Source organism: Phalacrocorax carbo, chromosome 6 (assembly GCF_963921805.1).
Source record: "Phalacrocorax carbo chromosome 6, bPhaCar2.1, whole genome shotgun sequence".
In the NCBI taxonomy this organism is placed as follows: Eukaryota; Metazoa; Chordata; class Aves; order Suliformes; family Phalacrocoracidae; genus Phalacrocorax; species Phalacrocorax carbo.
The window spans coordinates 19,328,460-19,350,534 of record NC_087518.1 but is presented as its reverse complement, the minus strand read 5'-3'; the positions used below and the strand labels follow the sequence as shown (position 1 = coordinate 19,350,534).

At 38.5% G+C, this 22,075-nt stretch overlaps 1 long non-coding RNA gene across 1 annotated transcript in view; it reads left to right on the top strand.

Moving 5' to 3' along the window:
- Positions 1-22,075, top strand: part of LOC135313853 (uncharacterized) — a 61,610-nt gene that overhangs the window by 17,694 nt on the left and 21,841 nt on the right. The window contains exons 2-4 of the long non-coding RNA XR_010373345.1: positions 419-513; positions 1,253-1,341; positions 15,113-15,231. This is a non-coding gene — a long non-coding RNA (uncharacterized LOC135313853). The remainder of the gene's footprint in view (positions 1-418; positions 514-1,252; positions 1,342-15,112; positions 15,232-22,075) is intronic.

Below are 22,075 nucleotides of genomic sequence, written 5' to 3'. Positions count from 1 at the left end.
AGGGAAGGTTGCCCTTTGGTAAGGGAACAGGTGAGTGACCGTAATGGATGAAGGAGGCAGGTAAGGAATAAAGTTGATATCAATGTCTTGATAAGGGTGTAGGGAGAGATCTGGGATAAATCTACAGACTAGGGCAGGGAAAATCCAGGTCAAGCTAGAACGATCTGAGACTGTCTATATGGCCCTTCTTTAATGGATTTTGCTGGCTGGGGATTTGAAGTGTTTTCTTCCAGGCAAGGAAGTAGTTTCTTTCAGGCAAAAAATTATAAACCCCAGAATATCTTGCAGGAACATCACAGGCCTGGATGCTACTGATACAGATGGTTGGGTCTTTTACATGGGAATGCTTTTAAAAGGAACGTGGCACTGCCTTTTTTTTCTTTACATTAACTGTGATCTGTCCATTTGCCTACTTCAGGCTCTTCGTACTGAAAGTGCCAGCTCTAGGATTCTTCAAGAATAAACTGAGTGTGAATGATGGTTATTTCTTGTACTTCCATTTAAAGGACAAAGGTGGGGAATAACAAAAGCATTCTTTCTCCTAACTATTGTCTAGACAAAATTTATTACACAAATATCTAGAGCAAGTCACCAAAATTCTCATTACTTCTTGCTCGTACACTTTTCAAAGAACACTAAAGTATTCTTTTTATAGTCCTTCACTTGCTACAGAGTCTGCCAGAAACATTTGATTAGGTCAGTGATTATAAAAACTGGTGTTTTCATCTGGTTTCTATAACCTATTGAAACAGGACTCAGTAGGGAAATTGGTTATTCTTCCCCTTGAGTGTTTAGGGTTGGTGGGAATTACTTATGAACTTCAATCAGATGAAAATGAATACATTTTTCTTTAGCCTGTCTAAATGGCCATGAAAGTTTTGTATTGTCTTCTGTGCCTGTACATGGGTGCAGTTTTTCAAAAGGGTTTAATGTGTTTATGAATGTATCAAGATGTTTCTATCACTATATATGCCAACAGTCAAGAGATTGAGTTTAGAGGATATTGTCGTTTGTTACTATTAATATAATGCCTAACTTTGAAGAATGTTTAATTTTCTGTCAGTGTTCCTCTAATCAGTTTCTGCAACAAGAAATGATTTAAAATATCTCAAGTGATATGAAAGAGGAAATTCCCAATGAAAATACCTGTTGTACAGAGTTTCCTAACTTCCTTGTTTGTCTCATAATGATTCAGACTGGTTTATGATGCTGACTCAGGTATAATTCTTGGGGTTGTGTTTTTTTTTTTAAGGTTCCTGGTTTCATGTGGATACATTATACTGTGATTGAGGCACAATGCAAGCAATGTGACAATTACAGGAAAATACCAGTTAGTATCAAGTAAGTTGGTATTTACATTTTGTTTATACCTTGAGCTGAGAAATCCAGAAGATTTGCCAAATGTTAAGCCTTGCAGGTCTTAAAGCCTCCTCTCACCTGAGAAATAGACTCTAGCTTAAATGGAGCACATACTTAAATGAGGAGTAATCAGAAGCCTTATTTGGGTTGAGGAACAGCAGTTGCTGCTGCACCTGAAAGCAGTTTTATACCTGCAGCGTTTATCTTCCCACTGCCTGCTCAGCTGCTTGCTTTGTCTAGAATGGTCTGGCCATGGTGATTGAGGGTGTCCTTGGACCTGAAAAAAGCTGCCAGAGCCCCATCATCTCTGCAATCCAGACTTCTTAGGTCTTTATGCCTGTGCTTCCCTTTCATCACACAATAAAATATTTTTTCTGTCACTGCTGCTGGCTGATTCAAGCAGTTGTTGACACCTCAAGGTATGCTGCAGTGACTCTCACTAATGGCCAGAAAAGTGGCACCAGTGCCATCATCCAGATAGAAGAGGGTTTTCTGACATCAGGTTAGAAGTCTTAGTATTTCTTTGAGGAATTCCTGACCAGCCTTGCTGTCTACCTTATTTTCTGTTCAAATCTACTTGGTTTTTTAGTCTTATATGAAGTGACATTGTTTTAAGCAGTGCAGTTCAGGAAAACCCTAGACTAGAACCATAGAGTCACAGTCTGTGCTATAAGTATGTTCTTGTTATCTGCATCAGTCTCAGTGTGTAAACCTGTCTGCATACTCATGAATTGTCCTGGACTTGTTCTAGTGGAAGGCAGCAGAATATTTTGCTCCAGTTCTGTTGATTCCTGTAGTCTAGTTCAGACAATCTGAAGGTCTTTAATGTAAAAGAAATAAAGAAGGACAAGGTTGACTGTATTCAGATGACTGAAAAATCCCTTCTGTTACTTGCAGACCCCTTCAAGCAATTGGTTTCGAAATTAATCTTGATGTAGGCCAAATGTTAACACACGTCACTGATGAATAAGTACCCAAGCAAGTCAGGGTCTTTTTTGGCATTACCCGATTCTAACTCATCAGTTATTTCTTTATTATTGATGAGCCAGACACCAAAGGGAGTCCCCATTTCTGTATTAAATGAATTCCTTCTGTCTTCATTTATTTAATGAGTTAGCTTATTTTCCCTTGTACACTAAAAAGCTTCACCCTGCTAGGTTACATCTTTCTGATTTTCTTTCTGCTCTGAATCACTATTGGAGAGAAGTTGCGGACTGTGTCCTGGCAGATTCTGGTGACTGTGCGATTCTGCAGCACAGGGTAGCCTGCGTGACGTTGCTGTCTTGGAGCTGTGTCAAACACACCATGGATACTTTGTAATTTGAATGCTAAAACTGAGATCTGCCCAAGTATTTCCAAGCAAGAGCCAAGAGGTAGAAACACAGAAAACAAAAACAAAACCAGCCTTTTAAGCAGTGTAAAGAGGTTTTGTAAAACTTGCCACAGGCAAAATCCAGCTTCTTCATTTTATAAGATGTTTGGCTTTTCTCTGAAGTCAGATATTGGAGTGCTCTGCCTTTGATTTTTCTTGGAAACAGAGTGGGAGACTTATGTATGATGGCTTAAGAAGGTTAAGAACCAAGCATTTCACTGTCCTGGATAAACCTGGCATTGAAAATATGTTTGTACAGCTGTCACCTTTGTCCCTTATGCTAGTCTCTTCTGTGGTCAGTGGGTGTTTCTCATGCATCTGTTGGATGACAGCCCAGGAAGGGACACACCTTGTGGGAAAAGATTCTTTAAGTCTGTGCCCTTTTGACACTGTTCTGAATGGAGCAATGTCCAGAAAACCTTTCTGGGAGAGTTCTTTGCTGAATAAAAATTACTTTTTATCAGACAGCATCTAAAATTCAAATGTGTAGATCAAAATTAAGTAGCAGGAACACCTTTGCTTAAAGAAATGAAAAAATCACTTTTTATAAAATGAATGTAGGTATGCGTATGCTAGAAAAGGATTCAAAATTAAATCTATATTGTCTAGACCTTTGTGCACAGTTGCAAATTCACTGCAACCACCTTTCAGCTAGATGGCTTATGAAATTAAATGCCTGAAAGTGGATTCTCAAGCCTGCCTTATAAGTGATGTCAACTTCGTCTGTCAGCAGTAAAAATACAGGTCAATAAGAGCTGAGCAGTTTGCCCACTAAGGAATAAAATCAGAGCTAATCCCCAGAATGGGAGAGTTTCTGTCCAGTTATATTATTATTCTCTTTCCATTTTGGACTTGTCAGAAGATTTATTTAGGATACTAATTATGTACCTTTCCAGTGTTCTACCACCTTATCCTACTTTCTTCTTGTACAATAGAAGTTAAACACAGACCTCTATCTTGGGGGTTTCTGCAAGGATACTCTTTACGGGAAGTAGTGTCTAGGAAAATAACTGAGATGCTTTGGGACAATCTTTAGTTAAATTATCTACTTTTTCATTCCACTGTCCTGGTGTTCTACAGTACCACTGTGTGGAAGTAGTGGTTTGGTAAATAGAGATGCTTAGAAATAAGTAATTTTTCTCTAATACTACTGTTGCAAATTACATGCTTCTTTCTTTAGTTCTACTTTCATATTTTTATTGAGCATAAAAAGCAAAAGAAAAATGTGAATATTGCAGGGAAATAGGTGATGAATCTGTGTTTTCTTTTTGTGTACTTTGAATGGGTTTTTTCTTCTCCCCATGCTGCGCTCGAATACTCTTTATCTATTGGCACATAAGCAGGAGAGGCAATCATAACAGAATGCAGGGCTTATTCTCAGGATTATTTGGGGCAGTTGGAATCACAGTTAATTGCAGCTAAGCAGTGGAACTTTCAATACCACCAGGAGTTTTAGGCATGGTGCATAAATTTTTACAAAAGCTGAGATCAGTGTTCTCCACTATCAGAGAAGGAAATAGATACTATGCAGGGGATTAAAAGGAATAATTCTCTTCATATGTGTTTTGGCTGTTCATTTGCAAATGCACCAGCTGTGGTTTACTGAAAATTTAATCTTGGTGTACCCTTTCAAAGAACAGTGGAAAGCCCAGATTAATGCAGTCTGTGCTGTCAACAAGCTAAGAAGTTTCACAAGTTTTATGAAAAAGCTTAAAAACAGGGGCTTCACCAGGTGGGCTTTTTGGTTTGTGGTGATATTTCTGTTTGTTTGGGGGTTTTTTTGTTTAAAGCCCTTTGATTTGTTTTGTTTAAAGCCCTTTGATTCTGCTAAAACCTGGCTTGGTAAATGATTCCATGTAAAACTCCGGACTCATTACCATTTGAAGTTTAATTTTGGAACATTTTACCAGGTGTATAACCTGCTGCCATTTGTTTGAAGCAAGGGTCAAGTTTCACTTTCTTTTTTGAAGAAAGCAAAGACATCTTCTGCTGTTCTGGCTGGATTAGTATATATACTTAGAATTAAGTGATACAGAAGGCTCAGATGACCTTGCCACTGCCTTCTAAGATTTTATTTTGCATGACTTGCACTTGCTGTGTGTGGAGGAGCTAGGAAAGCAATTTTGTCAACTGCTCTTGTCAACAAGAGTTGACAAGAGTTGTTTAGAATCAAGGGTTATACAGATTAATCACATAATCATTAGCTATGCTCAAGGCAAGTAGTTAAGGAGGACTCAGATATCATTGGGTTAAATGACTGCAGGGAAACCTTGAGCTAAAAAAATGTCTCTGATGGCGAGTAGTACTACATCACTCACCAAATCTGTTTTAGGAGTCCTTAACAGTCTCCTATCTTTAGTCCTTGAAGGAAGGGTGTGTCCATCATCACACACTGACTAAACCTCCTGGAGTGCTTTGTGGGGCTATAGAGTGAACTATTTTGGTTGCATTACCTGTGAAATGGATCTTAGAATGAGGAAGAAGTCCCTGCTAGTAAGAGTGGTATTCCGGTCTGACACCTGTTTTAAGGTTGCCAACATGTCACATGTGCTGTGCTACTGAACTGCATTTATGTACAGTTCATGCTGCAGAGGCAACCAAGGCTATTTTGATTTTTAAATCCTTATTTCTAAGGCAAATGTTAGCCCATGAAAGTTTCAAAGTGACTTCAGCGCAATATGGAGGTGGAGTGCTTCCAACCTTTTTTTATTTCAAACAGAACAGACCTGCAATGAAGAATGTTACTGTTGTTTGTGCTATGTATGGTGTATGGTCTTAATTGCTGCAAAATACTGATTACTTTTTACAAGCTTGTAGAGTGTAGGTCAGCACAGTAAACAAGTCTCTTTTTTAAGATGTTGGAGTGTCTTTACAGGTGTAAAGTGTTAGGCAAGCATTATAGATCAGAGAAAGCTTAGTTAACTTAATGTGCAGGGGTAGTACTCCATAGGTATTGCAGGTATTTTTTTCATGATCCTTTAATTATTTTTTATTCAATTGGATTAGGTACAAGGAAAAAAATTGAACTAGATATGTCTCTTACTTGCTATCATCTTGTAATATTCCTACCCCTCCCCCCCTTAAATTTAGCCCATCTGTATTCATATTCTTAGTCTTTTACTAGGTTGACTGCTTCTGCAGGCAGAGTTAAGGAAAAGGCACGGTCAAGATAACTGGCCTGTAGGGCTGCTTTGTCTTACTTCTCTCTTTAATGAGGTACAACCTTATTATGGGAGTGAATACTGAAAGGCTGTCTGTGAGCACTGACAGGAACGTGCTTAACGTTGCCAGGGAGAACAAAAGAAAATATTCTCTTTGTAGGTGTTGAGCCTTGCTCTGATGTTCTCAGCTTTGTGAAAGGACTTCTAAAAGACTCCAACATAGGTCCATGTGAGCAACTTCTAAATTCAAGGCATGTGTACCCATCTGCTGCTTTGAACAGAGTGTGTATACTTTTGACAGCTTCTGCATCCTGAAGTAGAAAAATAAACATAAAGAAGTTCATGTTTTTGACTTGGTCACTGTGCTGTGTTGGGTTCTTTTTGGCAGTGTTGTAGAGCAGGAGCTATACCAACTGCAAGATGGGAGAATCATTTGAAGTCTCTTAAGACATGGGTTATGTCTCTGTGTTCTGGGGCCTAATATGAGGTTTCAACAGTTATCCTTAAAAGAATCTGAACTATGGGACATCTGAGGAAAGAACCAAGGGACTGGTGGGAACAGTGTTCTGGCAAGTGCAGCTGCAAAAACATGAAGCTCTTTCTCCTTAAAGATTTGGAGGAAAACATTGGTGTTTCCTTTTGCAGTAATCTTGGGATGTGTAAATTGAAAAGAGCCTTTACCCTACCCGATGGTATTTCTGAAGGCAGTTTGTTAGAGCTTGTGAGTCATATGATATTATCATGGGTTCTTTTTTCTTTGATTTCTTCTCTTCATTTCCATTCTGACAGCTTAAGTCTGGGTGGGAGAATTTCTCTCTCTAGCTCCCACCTTTTCTCATGTTCTGCAGCAGCTGAAACAAAACATTTGAAACTCTTCATGTTCTTAATACATGAAAGAAAGACTTCCCCTGTCATCTCTGCTGAAGGCCTGTACTTCAGGAACAAGAGTTATTTCTGTGCTATCGTTATCTTTAAGATTCATGGTGCCCTCTTCTCTTCCCTGTATATCTTGATAGAGATACCTTTAGTGACAATGCAGCTGCTTTCAGTCTTGCCCTGTTCATGTTTTGATAGCAAAGTACTATAACAGGTATGGACAGTATAGAAGGGATGGAAATTAGCCCGGGGGGTGGAGAATGGGGCCAAACCCAAACTTTTGTAGAAACTAATTGCTTTACTAGAGTTGCCATATGCTTTCCTTTTTGTCACTTTGCCCCTAAACCTTTGAGTAACAACATGAAAGCAGTTTTTAGCTCTGCTCTCCACAGAATCAGTTCCTAGAGGAGGGAAGAGAATGAAAAACACAAGTGTGCTTTTAAATTATAGTTTTCTGAGGTAGAGTGCCAGTGTCACTAACCACATTCAACAACATTATTAGCTGGAGCAAAAGAGGTAAAAGAATAAAAGGGAAGTGTTATGCCTTGTGCCCCTCAGACCACACATTTATTGCAATGGTTGGTTTGGGACATATTAAAGCCAGGAATTAAGAAGTTATTGGGGAGTTGGTAACTTTCCGTAATACTCACTGACAAACCAGCCCCTGTGACTTTGGTATTATGGAGGCTGTAATTTTCAGAGGTCTAGTCAGAATATGGGGATGAGCTGGTGGTTTTTATCCCATTCTCTGCTGAGAATATTGTCTTTCAGAAAACCAAATGTGTGATCTCGCAGGTTCAGTACTTTCTGGTCAGGTGAGGCTGTGAACTTGGGCAGCAGAGATCATGAGGTTTGTTACGAAATGAGATACTTTGTGCTGTGCCTGTACTCCTTACTCCCTTAAATCAGGTGTCCACCATTTAATATTGCAAACCATGTGCAGCTAAGATCGGAAGATCTCAGCTGGAAAGGGGCTTTTTTACTGCCTGTTGGAAACAAAGTGAAAAATCCTTACCTTCTCTCTTTTGCATGATCTAGGACCTCTCACCTCCAGAATCCATCCCAGTTCCCAGAGTCTTCTTTAGGAACTAAAATAAATTACTTATCCTCACTATTACAGTGGAAGAGCTGTAGAGTAAGACAACATCTAATGCCCATCACTTAGGATAATAATATTAGCTAGTTTATGCCTTTAGTGTAACAATATCAACTTTTGCTGATATGGGTAGAGTTGTTGTTTCATGAGCTACTGACTTGGCAGACCTCTCCTAACAGTTATCTATCTTGTTCTCACCTCCGTTGAGCAGCTATTCGCATGTGTTGCAGGGTTTGTTTATGTAGTGTTCCATACTGGACTGTTGAAACCACCACAAAAAGGATGTGTGTAAAGTGTGTGTGTGGTTTTCTTTATGGATTTTAATTTTTTTTAAACTTGGATCTTGTCACTGATCCTCTTTACAGCACAGCTCTATGAATAGTTGTTCCAGTATAAGTGACAAGTTCTGTCCATTGCCACACATGGGCACTACAGATGACCCAGCTCCAGCTGCTTAAAGTGACTTTGCTGCTAATCTGCCATGAAACTGTGTGAGGCCTTTACTGAGAGTTCATGGTATTGTTTCAGTTTCCATTTTTCACAGAAGATTCTCATTGTATCTTCGATCAGTCACTGGAAAACTGTCTCCAGAGCTGCTGGAAAACATCTGGAAATCATGGTAATTGTCTCCATCATAGCATCCTACTGTACTCAACTGAATTTGAAGTCCTTTCTGTATTTAGAAAGCAGAGCTTTGAGCTCTACTGTTTGAAGAGGGATATTGTGTCTGTTGGAATAATACATCTAAGGGAATTGAGTCACCTAAAAGAGTGAATTTTGGGAAGAGCTCGACTGTTTGTAGTGAGTAATGTTCCATTTCTTGTATCTTTCGATGTGTTGCAGCTGTGCTATATTATCAGGGAGGGACAGTTCCTGTTGTGGTTAGCAAGGTGTTTTATTATAACAGAGTATGAGTAAATTGACAGAGGCTAGATTAACCCTTGTTCTGAAGCACCCTCTAGAAGGCCACCTTAGCAATGCTAGCAAAGGCTTAACTTCTCATTCGCTACAGACTAATCTTTCTAAGATACTTCTATAGGAAAGGAAGGTGTTTTGGGATTTCAGGTTAACTCAATTTTTTCTATGACAAAATTTATTTCACCATGGTGTTTTTCATACACAAGTATCTTCTCCTTGCTGTGCTTCCCAGCTAATCTATCGCTGCTGGCCTGACAGAATGCAGATCCACAAAATATGAGTCATATCAGCAGAAGTTCTAGTCTGAAAATGTGGATTAGGTTGTACTCTTCTAAAGGTATGAACTAGGAGCACATGGGCTGCAGCTGTTACTGTTGCTGCACTGGGCCAGACACACTGAGTGCAGAACTTGGGCTACAGTTTCTGCTTAGTATTATGCTTTGGTTTCCTCTTGAGCCTGAGTGGTGAACACTCTCGCCTCTGCTATGATCCTATTGTTATCTCAGCATTTGTGTAGGCAGTCTTCCTTGAGCAGAATATAGGGAGGTAGAATACAAAATAGCCCTTGGTGCACAAGCAAAATACCTTTTGTTTTCAGAGTATCCAAAAGCCACGGCATCTCTTTTTAGTGAGTTTTCTATTTCAGGAGCTCTATGAAGAGGCCTAATGGCTTTCTTCTTGTTCTCTGTTGTACAGCCATATAGTTCCTCCCTTCCTATCTTTTCCCCTGGCATTAGAGAATAGCTTCTTGCTGTCTGTGGAGGTACTAATCAGCAGGTTACATTAGAACAGCATTTCTTTATATATAGTGAGAACATCTCATGATGTGTATTCTGTTTCACCACACAGAGTGCATCACAAAGTGTCTGTCTAAAATGCAATTAAGGACTACAAAGCCTGATAGATCAACTGCCTGGGAAAACGAAGCTTACTTTGTTAGGAAGCAAAGAGAGAACATTGAGTGGTGTGTTCAAAGTGAGGATTTTTTCTTTTTTTTTTAAGAAGAAATAAGTAAACTTCAAGTACAGCTGAACACCTGCCTAGCAGAAAAGCTGTTCTCAATTATTTGGAAAGTATCAGCCACTGTTGGGGTATTGTCTTAGATCTCCAGCATTTCAGTAGTGCTTAGCATCTGATTTAGCCCATAAACATAGGCAAAACTTTGCACACTGTAGTCTAACCTTTAAAGGATCACTGTTCCCTGCTAGACTGACCAGAATTACCCACCCTTTATTTTGTAGTATGTTTAGATTTTTACTGGAATAAGCTTTACCATTGTCATTCATTCTCTTTCTTTCCCTCCCTGCCTTCCCTGCCCTGAAAGAAACTGCTTGCATGTACTTTATAGTACTGATACCCCCTTTCTTCTGTAAGAACTTGTTGCTGGTTGTTTTTTTGTGTGTGTGTGTGTTTTTTCTTATCGGGCTTTATATACTTAATTATGATAATAAGAAATAATGTAGCAAAAATACTTGTCTTATGACTCTCTGAGACTGTCAGCCATTTTCCACGATGGTTAGGGCAATGGAAAATCCAGTTCTGTTTTCTGGAGTCTGCCCTGTGTTAATACTGACAATTCTACTACTCATATTTAATTTGTTTCTTAAAAAAAGTTTTCATTGAGGGGTGGTAATGACTGGCACAAAAGATTCTTGGCAATACTTGAGGACCACTTGTTGCAAGGGTTTGATTAAATGCTTAGAGATGAAAGAAGGTATTACTGCTAAACCTTTCTATCACAAAAATTTTAGATGAGATTGTTGCATCATTCAGTAATCTTGAGTATGATGTGATAGGAAGCAGGTCTGAGATGCTAACTATCATCAGCTTTGAAAGCTTTTGGTCATGTTTTGTCTTTTCAATAAAAGTGAAAGATGGGACAAAACTTGTAACTTAATTTTTTGACTAATGTCTCCTTTAATGATCTCTGTACACAGGCAGAATGAAATTAATGAAACTTTTTTCTACCTTTTCACAAACAACTTGTTCCAGCAGACCTTTTTTATGCCTTTTAACTTCCTTCATAAATTTTCTGCCTGATTTGTTTCTTCAGTTAAGATAGCCATATATTTTGTGAGCATTATTATATTTTTCTTGTAGAATCACACACCTAATGATGCTATCTTTATTTGTTTAGATCAGTCACACAATAGAGAAGGATGAAAAATGTTAAAAAAGACAGAATTCTGGACAGATTCAGCTTTAGTATAACTGCATTAACTTACCTTTATTTGTCCTATATATTTAATGGCTTGGTGTGGACCTTTTATGCAATCTGTACTTAATTTTAGCTGCCAACATCTCCAACTTCTTTTCCAAAGTTTGAAGAAATATGATAAAAAAGAAGGAAAATAAAAAGTTATAATCATGGATGAATAAAAAGATGTATGATTGGAAGGTCATTAATTTGTTATTAGGAAGAAGAATAGTCCCTAGGTACATTTAAATTGCTCTTCATTACTTATTTCTGTTGCTTTAAAAAACATCTTCAATTAGTTATGAAACCTGTTCTTTAAGAAAAGTCTTTGTATTTAGCTTTAAGCTCCCAGAGTATTTCTAGCAATTGTAGTAATGGTTTTGCTGAACAAAATATCTTAGAACTATACTTCCCTTAAGCTAAGCCTCTGTCATACTGCACAGTCCCAGGTACTATGTTACATAGCAGGACATGGACAAGGCCATATTTAAATGCAGAATAGCTGGGGAGGAAAACATGTCTTTACTGCAGGGTTGAGAGCACATGATTAATGAGCTGGAAGATTTGCCAGAGCTGAGCTTTGCCAGCAATGCTTCTCGTTCCCACTGTAGGTTAACGTTTTCGTTCACTCCATTTTATTGGCCCACAAAAAACACCTAAGCATGGTGCCATCACACCCCTTCTACTATACTAGGATTGTTTCTACCACAAATTGCAGGGTCATGACTGACCAAGAAGGGCAGGGCTTGGTCTCGTACCTTTTTATGGCATTGCAAATAGCTATGTAATCATCCTGGAGTAACAGTGTAAGAATACAAATTACAGGCTAACCCAGTCTGCTGGTGTCTCAGTGCAAGTGCTTGTTTGTCAGCTTCACTCTGCTAGTTGTTGCACGAAAGGCATATGGACATAAAGGGAAAGTCAAAGGGTCAGAGAGGGCTTGTGTGGGTGTAAGGTGCATTTCGTAGGTATAGCTGAAGTTACCAGTGAAATAAACTACCTGAGAATAAACCCTTGGTATCACATTGGTGCACAGCAGGTCAAAGACAGTAGAAAGTTCCTTCTTCAATCTGAACTGCAGATGAGTATGGTGAAGTAGACAGTAATTAATGGAAGTGAAATTCAGTCAGAGGAATCATCTGTTTCCAGAAAATGCCAGCAAAGCTGTGTCTCTGCTTTCTGATCTAGTGCAGATGCAAAAGCATCAGTTATGTTAGTGTCCTTAAGTAGTTATTACAGAGATGGGAAGGAGAGGATCACAGATCCATGGGTGAAAAGTCACTACGTGTTGACATCTGCTTGTTAAGGGTAAGAGGTTAAAAAAAGAAAGTCTGACTCACAAAAAACTAGATACAGTACCAATCTTAAAGGAAACTTATTTCTTGGATGGTATTAGTAGTCATGATCATCTGATATTTGGTGTAGTAACAGTTGTATACCTCTATGTAATCATTAACAGCGTACGTTGTATAGGAAGGTCAAATTTTAGTCTTTTGGCCTAAGGTTAGTTGGAATGAGAAGGTGCTATCTTCTGTCCCCCCAAGGTAAAAACAGAAGACCTGATTCTTCCTCAAGCCCTTGGGAAAATCAGAAGCCTGTGCATGAAGGTCAGGTAGAATAAGTAGCACCAGTTTGATCTGCCTGTGAATGGTGGAACACTCCAACTCAAAGATACTGTGTTGTGATGCTGGCAGGGATAACACTCATTTTGAAGTCTGAAGCATCGCAACCCAAACAGTTGCCTTAGAAGAAAAAGCGTGGGTTTGGAACAAAACAGGAGTATTTCAAATTACTCCGCTTTGAATCTCCTGGTGAGTTTCATCCCCTGTCATAAGACTGCGATCTGTTACGATATGTGCTATTTATTTTTAGGATTAATACAGCACAAAGGTTTAAAGCATTAAAACTTCCTTACGTGGGTTTAAGTTCTGTGTAGAAAAGAACTCTCTCCTCCAGTTTGAATAAACCTTCAAGAACAGACAGGCAAATACCCATATATGGACAGTGGGCATTGTGTGGGGTTACTTCTGGTTTCATTTAGCTGTATGTTAGAGATGCACATTATCTTTTCAGTTGCATATTCAGATCTTCCTGTACTGTAAGGGACTTGAACACACAGAACAATGGAATTTTGTCCATTTCTCATGTAAACTGAAGCCTTGGAAGTTTGAAAGCACAGCTTTTATTCTGTAAAGTATGTGCTTGAAACATTGTCTAAAACAATAATTCTGATGACTCCCAACAGTAAGCGTTTCATTTGGTTGGGGTGATAGGGAACAAAAATTCCCTACAGAAACATAGCCAAGCAAGGAGAAGGTTGAGAGATGCAGTGATTTATAGCCTTATTAGAACAAACTTATGTTAGGCTATGTGGCCTTTAATAATATCAGATGTATTGCCTCAACTGTGACATGGTTACGTTTTAGATCTCTCAGTCCCTAATTTCTCTGTAAAAGAGATAGGCGTATTGTCAGCAGTTCTTTACCATTCTGGTTATGCTGAAGCACTATAGCAAGATTTCACCAATTGCGACCATGGGAAATGGTCTATTTTGGCTCTTAGCTGAGATATTTCTGAGAATAATCACCCTTCTTGAAAAGAAATTTTACATCTTGTTACTATTCTGAGATATTGGTTTTCATAGAAGTCTTTGTGGGGCTGTACAAATGCTAGTTCAAACTCTAAGTAACTTCTCTATTCACAACTAAAGATTTGTGGCAAGACTAGCTTTTTTTAGAAGCAAGTGCACATCTTTTCTTAAAATCAGCTGTTTGGCTGGTGTGTGAGTGTTGAGCTGGCCCAAGCAGATCTGGGTGAGGTGTGGCCTCTGCATGTGTCCTGTGTTTGATCACTTCTGTCCAAGTTCTTTGGACGTTCACAGTTATTGCAGGACTTTAATACCTAGTTGTGGTTCTGTTGGCTGCCTTTGCCTTCATAATAGTATATGTCCCTATATGACTTCTCAGGACTGTAAGCAGTCCACTCTGACTTTAACTGCATCACATAGAGGTGAAAATGTGAGGGAAACAGCTGATCTCATGAAGTATCCGGTATTCTGATACAGTTATGATCTTACATCAGTTGCTTCACCTTTTACTTCCAATTTTGCCTATGTGAAGGAGGTTCTCTAGTGATATGCTGAGACTTTTGAAAAGAAAAATGTAGCAAAGCTAATTAAGACTTTTCTCTCAAAACTTTAAATTCTCTAATTTCAAAACCATGTTTGTGTAGGGCTTGCTATTGTAAGAGCCTAATGTACTTCAAGTAAATAGAAACACAATGACTTGTTTTCATTAGCTTCAGTTTATCACTATGTTAGTAATATATAGCAGCTGCAGAGGCTTGAATAGTATTGATGATATGTGATATGGGAAGAATGCTACAGCCCTTATCAAGTGCGTGAGCTTTTTGTGAGTGACTATTAGGCTAGAAGATACTGCATTCCAACTAGAAAACTAAGGTCCTAATAACTGCAGTCAGTAGCAGTGCTGAGGAACTTCTTAAAAATAACAAGTGTTTAAATCAAGACATCTTGAATAGCTATTAATATGGACCGTTATCTTCTTGCTTCTTTTGTATTTTCTGAATAAATTATAGCAGGTGACAAAAGTAATTGCCACTAAAGTGACTGCATAGTTGCAGAGCAATGTTTAACTGCTCTGTTCTTGCAGCAGTTCAAGTTCTTGGCTAGGTCTGTTAGCACAGCACTTCATGATTCTGTTGGTTAAGGTTTCAGTGCCCATACAGAACTCTCAGCGCACAGTAGCTAATTCAGTGTCTCCCACAGCCTTGTTCTGGTAACAGATGTAGCTGCCATGCATAATGCAGAGCAATCATGTGCCACACAGTGCAGGAGACTTTTAGCGAAATTTAATAGGAACCACTCTTAAAGCCATTTGCTTGACAGGTTTTTTTTTTGATAGGTAGCTCAGAACCCTTTGGTAAAACAAGAACCTGGTTTACTAGAGACTAACTGTAGCACTGATGTTTACTGAGTAATATCTATTAGAACTTCTTACCTTTATGTTTAGAAATAGAGATGTCATCCCTGTCACAGTATGGGGAAATCTCTCTGCATAAAGCTTACTGATGTTGTTTGATTCCTGAAGTTGGTACATTATCAAATATTGCAGGTTGTGTGGCAATTCTCCTCTGCTGTACCAGGACTATTCTGCGCATATCGCTGAAATGCGGAGCAGCTGATAGCCAGGGTGCTTTGTCCATGCCATTTGAAGAGAAGAACTTTACAGTGGTGAGTTAAATGAAATTAGAAGATAGTGTTTTCTCCAATGTCACTGGGATGTTCAGGTGTGCTGTTTTTCTTGCTTTAAATATTTCATGTACTTTTTAAAATCAATTTTTTATTTCTCTTGTAAAGACTATTCTGCTAATAGTAGGTTTCTACTGTTTCTGTAAGAAAATTTTTTAGCCAAAATATCCATAAGATGTATGTTTTTACAGAAGTGCACAAAACAGCTGAGAGGATGAAGGAAACTGGTAGTGTTCTCTTAGTTGAGGTGATTGATCTCTGCAGTTTCAGTTTTAGCAGGGGCAGCAAGGTAGGGGATCCACATCTGAGAAGATGTCTGTGTTCTAGAGACATTTCCTGTACACTGTCAGACTTGGGAAGTTGGTCCAAATGCCTAAACAGGCTCAAGTCAGCAGTTAGATGAGTGATTGCAGTCAGAACCATCAGTTACCAAATTACCTGTTTCCTCTGAAAAAAGAGGAAGAAAAAAGATCTGGTATTAAGTTTTATGACTGATCTCTCATGTTTTCAAGCCCCACAAATGGAATATGACTATAAATGCGAATTTGACCTTTGTCAATCAGCCCAGTCCCCAGAGAGAAACAGGGAGGCTTTGTGGATCATTTATACTCCATCCATCACTGGTGCCATTGCTGTCACTTCCTATTTGTTATATAAAGAGATCTGATCAAGAGATAAAGCTGGAAAAGGAATTTAAGGCAATGATTGGCAGCATGGGGGGAAACTTTTACCAAAGTAGATCTGCTTCTGCCTCTCTCCAGGTCCTTACTTCAAAATCAACAACTCTTGTGCTACTTTTAGACTGCAAAATATGTAATGTATCTTGTGCTGAGCTTACCGTGACACACAGGATGACTTTATATTATTCTCGTAACAGCCGTGCTTTAAGAAACCTCAGGAAGAAATGTTTTCTTATCTATCATAAAATCCAGCTCTTGATAATAGCTATCAAAACTCTTAATCCTTCCATGAAGCAGTTAGGCAAGAACTGTGGTTTCCATTTCAGGGGAAAAAAAAAAGGCAGTTTGCCCAAAAGTAATGGAGAGAAGTAGCAGATTCAGTAGCAGAGTACACCCACCAAGAGTGCTTTCTTGCTAGGCCCTATAAACTTCTAAAAGAAATGTTTCTGCATCTTTTTAAGTCAAAGTATAAACCAATACCAAATTTAGTTGGCATACTTGCATTTTTTTATATAAGTCAGATTTTTTGCCTTCCGAACTTGAAGGCTATGGGATTCTTTCCAAACAGTCTGATGCTTTAAGGGTCGGGAGCCTTATAAAGAACAAACAAGAGACTAAATTTTGCTTTTGCTTACACTGGGTTCATGCCAGAATAACGCAACTGATGTTACTGGAGTTAGTTACCCTTGTGCACATTCAGAGTAATAAAATAAACCGAACTCTTTGCAGCAAGATAAGAAAAATAAGAAATGTATTTCTGTCAGGTGACTTTTGTTCAGCTAGGCAACAATGAAACTGCTCTTACCTCCTGGTTTTGCTCTGTCTTTAACTGCAGTTGCTCTTCTGAATTTGTGTTGGTGTTCCTTGTGAATACCAAGACCTCATAGTATAAGGAAACACTCTAGAAAAGGGGGTTGGCATGGCTAAGGTTCTTCTACATTGTGGGAAAATGTCCTTAATGTAAAAAATGGATAAATCCACGTAATCACGTAATCTTTGACAATCGCTTGCTATTTGCTCACATCCATTTTCTTTGACAGTATGATCCTGAACACAGGAGGCTATTTCTCAGCGAGTGTATCTTCATTCTGGCACTTTGTCTCAGATTTTAAGCAGTGGTTCATCTCATGGTGCAAGTACTTTCAGTTTGCAACTGGTCTGTAGGCTAATATTCCCTACGTTATAATGACCCCTTGAAGCAGGGTCCCAGCTGACTGCCCACTGTAGTTGCTATGCCACAACAAGTAAGCGTGGCTTCTGCTATCACTCTGTTTCTACAGTAGAATCTGCGTGTGAACAAGTGAAATTAAGTTGTAGAGTCATGAAGCAAACTTCTTACTGTAGAAAAGGTACTTTAGTCATATGAATCCTTTGTTATCCTGCAGTTTCTAGGCACTTTGAAGTGCATTGCCAAGGAGATTAGAATAATTAGGTTGGTAGAGAGAGCAAGTCCAACCTCCCACATGAAGCCGGGGCAACCTCAAGTATCTAGGATGTGGGGAAGAATCCGCTGCTTTTTCCATTTGAGTTGTGTGTGGGAAAAATTATATATAAACTTGGATGTTTTGTTAAAATGATGACATCTGCTTTTACCCTGTATTCCCCCTGTTGTATTTCATCTTGCTTTCAAACTCTGTTATTTTCCTGACAAAGAACCTCAAAGAAGATGTTTAATTACAACTGTCCAGATTGTTGTAACTTTTTCATTTCAGCATTAATAGAAACTGTTAGTGAAATGGACTATTGGACTGAAGACTTACACTGCTTTTTATTTCCTATGTTCTCAAACCAGTGCACCTGAGAAAGCACCAGTTTTAATTATTATGTAAATAATAAAAGTACCAGAATGAAAGAAGTTCAAATTTAATTATGTAAATAGCAGGAGTTCTAGGAAACTTTAAAAATGACACTGTGGTGTCCTGTACACTTTAACAACACCCCTTGGCATTTTTCCAGTTCACAGCTGGCTATAAAATTCAGTCAACATGGTTTACAAAGTACATACTACGTATTCAACAGCTGTAAGGAATCCAAGCTGACAACAAACATTTACATAGGTTAATAGCTGTTAAAAACAATTTCAGTACAGTGGTTCTGGAATTAACTTTCTAATAATTGTACTACTGCCTGGGCAACTGGAAAACTTGACTGGCATGTTTAGACACCACACTGGTGTCTAAACAGTGGAATATGTCTAAGAAGCAGAGCTACAGAAAGTTTTAGTTCGATCATTGACAGATTTAAAAGTTCAGACCTGTTTAATGTCAGAGTTACCCTAGCACATAAACCATCCAGCCCTCTTGAATACATCAAACAGCATCAGTAAGAAATGGCAAACCCAATAATTTTTGCTGAAGGCGCTGCATGGGCTTGGAAGAGTCACTAAAGCTCATGTGACAGTTCTCTTCTGGTGTAATGAACTTGTCTACTACAGCAGGCTGAGCTTGCTTATTTATTAAAACTGGATATGAGGGTACATACAAAGATAGCTCACCATTATGCAAAGAGAGGTTCTCAACTTTGGCCATATTCAACCTGAATAATAAAAGCTAACTGTCATTAACCTTACTGGCCCTCCTCCCCACATTGGTTTCTGTCTAAAGCTGTAACACTCACATCAGTAGGCAGGAGCAAGGCTGTGGGTGTTGAGAACAGATGTAGCCTGTAAGAAATATTTTAATAACATGTTTTTAATTTTGCATGCAAGCTGGCTACAGATTTTGTCTGTATCTTGGGAGCGAAGAGGAGAGCCCCAGGCTTCCACCCACACTTGTTTATCACAAAACCCTTTGACATTCTCCCCATAACACGGGGGGTGGGGTGGAGAATATTCTCTGTGGGGCTGAGGCGGAACTCTAAGCAGTATCTCAAAGCAGTGATGCAGGTGAGGGGCCTGCTTAAGCCTCAAAGAGGTTTTTTGCCATATCTACAGTGTGGCTATATCAGCACAGATTATCAAACAGTAAAGAGAGAGAGAAACAGAAGGCTGTTTTGAAAGGCTTCATGAACTTGCTTAAACAGTAAATGCCAGATTTTAATATATTTTTGTGGACACCAAAACAACTCCAAAAGGAGCTGAAGAGGAGAAGGTGGATGAGATTCTGAAGGGACTTCTTGCTGCTCAAACCTCAGGTCAAATCCAGATACCAACAGCATCCTTGGGGCCAGGGAAGCAGAGATGTAGTTCTGTGTACTGTTCCCTTACCTTCAAAGCTCATGATGGTTTATGGATATATAAAAGGGTTTTTAATCCTAGCAACACTGCCAAGGATATCTAAACCCTGATAATAGATTCTAATCCACAGTTCTTACCTTTTGGTTTCTGATACGCTAATTTAACGCACCATTGTTTTTGAGGGGATGCCATCAAATAAGGGATGTCAAAATGACATTTAAAAATACAGTGCTCTGGCAGTCTCTTTCATAGCACTTAAGAGATTTTGTATCCTGCCCTGAGTTAGAAAGCATAAATTTCACTTATATCTAAACACAGTCAAATGTGTATCTCCTATCTTGGTTTTGTTGCTTGGTTGTTTTTAATTTAAAATTAAAAAGCTAAACAGAAAGAAAGGGTTGTTTTCTCCCAGGAGATGTCTTGGAAAAAATTAATAACAAATGTGCTTTTAGCTGGAAGCAGAAGCTTTATGGCGTAGGAAAAGTAACTCTAGAACAGTGTAATGTAATCAGCTGTGCTGAGAATTTAGAGTTTCTCCGTGTGGATCAGATGCAGTCTTATGCCTTTTAGTTTAGTGGCCTGTGTTTAGCCTGCCAGTCAAGACTGAAAATATATGATATGTGTTTGTTCTGAAGCAGGATTAATGTTAAGCTGACAGACTTGATGGGTCTGTGTGTGATACTAGGAAGATACTTTAATAGAGGGTGCTCCACAAATGGTAGTTACTGGTACCCTTATGAATGGGAGTGTGTTACTTTGGTTAAGAAAATGTACTGTATTTGAAGAAAAACTATTACTTGTTGATTTCAACTGTATGCTCTGTGAATGGAATAATTTCAGTCTGCTATTTGAGAAATTTTAGAATAACATAGCCTGCTGTATGCCTAGAGTTAATTCAATGTGTTCTGTTCTTTGACCATGAACTAAGCTCTCAAGTGCCGTATTGAGAGTCCGTGTCGGCAAGCCAAATAAGCTACCGGTGTGAGGTGCTTTTTACAATATGAGAGCGTCTACTTGTGATACGTATTCTATCATTAGGATAAAAGAAGTGACACTCTTAAATGACCTAGAGCTATACAGTCTTTAAAAGTAGACCAGTCCTCAGAGTTTTAAGATATCAGAAAAGAAAGAACAACAGACAAAAAATTTGAGGATCCTTGCTACAGTCTTTTACTAGCCAGCAGCAGAAATGGGTGGGGTAGGATTGCAATTGCAGGCAAAAAAAATTTGCCACTATGTGATTATTTATTTATTTTAAAAAACATTCATTCTCCTGAACTGCTGTGGTCTAAACTCTTCCCACCTTAAATGGGTACAGCAGTCAATTCTATGCCCCTCAAGTATTTGCAGTATCAGGATGTCAGCTGAAGGTAATAGTTTTGGATGAAAAAGGAGCTTTATGGATCACAATATTGTGTTGAAAGATTAAAGATGTTTAAAGGCTTCCATCCAGGATCCCTAAATCCATGAAAACTATGTGCTGAAATGTTTTAAAGGGTCAATGAATTATAAATAAGAAACTTAGCTCATTCATTAAATCTAAGTGCATGCACACTCATGGTTGCAGATACTCAAGCTAATGCTACAAAATGAATGTTATAAATGTGCAGTAAAACTACGAACATCACTCATGCCACTTCTGGTGGGCGAAAAGGTGTAGCCAGACTGAAAGATGGGAATACTAAAATTTCATAATGATGTTTTGAGTTGAAAAGTTGGGAAGCTATGAACAAGTTAACAAAAAGAAATAGCTGCTCTGGTGTTGAGGTCAGTTCTCAGAGCCCTATCAGCAGTGTTCTGAGAGTTCAGATGCTGGCAGTGAATCAAGTATTTCTTCCTTCTCCAGCACCAGTGGTCCTGACATGCCTCTTTGGGGAAGAACTGTTTTTTCAGTTTGAACATATGGCATTATCTTGAGCTATCTGACTGCTTTATGAACATTTCCAAAAAGGACGAGTCTTGTATTGAAGAAGCCCAAGAATGCAACTTCATTTCCTCTTCCAAAGTTTAATCTAAAGAATTTTTTGTACAGATTTAATTTGGAACACATATGTATGACATATGTAATATCATCAGATAGTTACCTGATGCTCATCAAAACAGCGGGAACAAAATAAACCAAAACAATAACTTCAAGGTACACGTGGGTAACTTTATTGACTGGTATGAATTTGCATCTAGAGTGGTTGGTTTCAATTTTGTAACAGTAGTCTCTGGTAAGAGAAATAGCCAGAGTAGAGGCTTTAAAACGGAGACCTAGAGTTTATGAATATTTATATCACCTTTGTGTATAGTGTAAACATTTGAAACCTTAAAATACAGTCACTCATATGTTTTTTAAATACTGTAATAAACTAGCATATTTTTCTGTGCCACTGGGTAGGCATCATGGTGTCATACATCATATTCCCAGTGAGCACAATGCATTTCTCTGACTGCAAATCATTGCTGTTTTCTCTTTGGCAAATAACCCCTGAGTTCTGGTGAAGTGATCTTTATGCTATTGTGGGGATACCATACAAATGTCACTTACTGAAAAAACAAAGGCACCTTAAGTGGCTTGGCATTTGTATACTACAAATTACATATGGTGAGTAGGTGGGTTTGTGAGTTCAGCATTTACTGTAGAAAGTTATGTGTAAACAGTAAGTAGTCGCGGTGCTCCATAATGTTAGTGAAGGAAGAGACTTACAATAGGACAGCTCTGCAAGTAAGATTTCTATTCCTGAATACCATTTTCAGGTCATCTATTGATCTGTTTATCTCACAAAAGGTGCTCAATTGTGGACATCATGTGAATTTTAAATAGCTTGGGACTGATTTTGCTTGAAAATGAGGAGTAACTTTATTGATTTCTATGGTGTTAGCAGTGTAAACAAAATAGTGTCTGATCCTCTGATTTTTTAAAAATTTTTTTTTCCTTTAAGGTGTTTAAATGCAATTTGAGAACAACAGATTACATAACTCTATG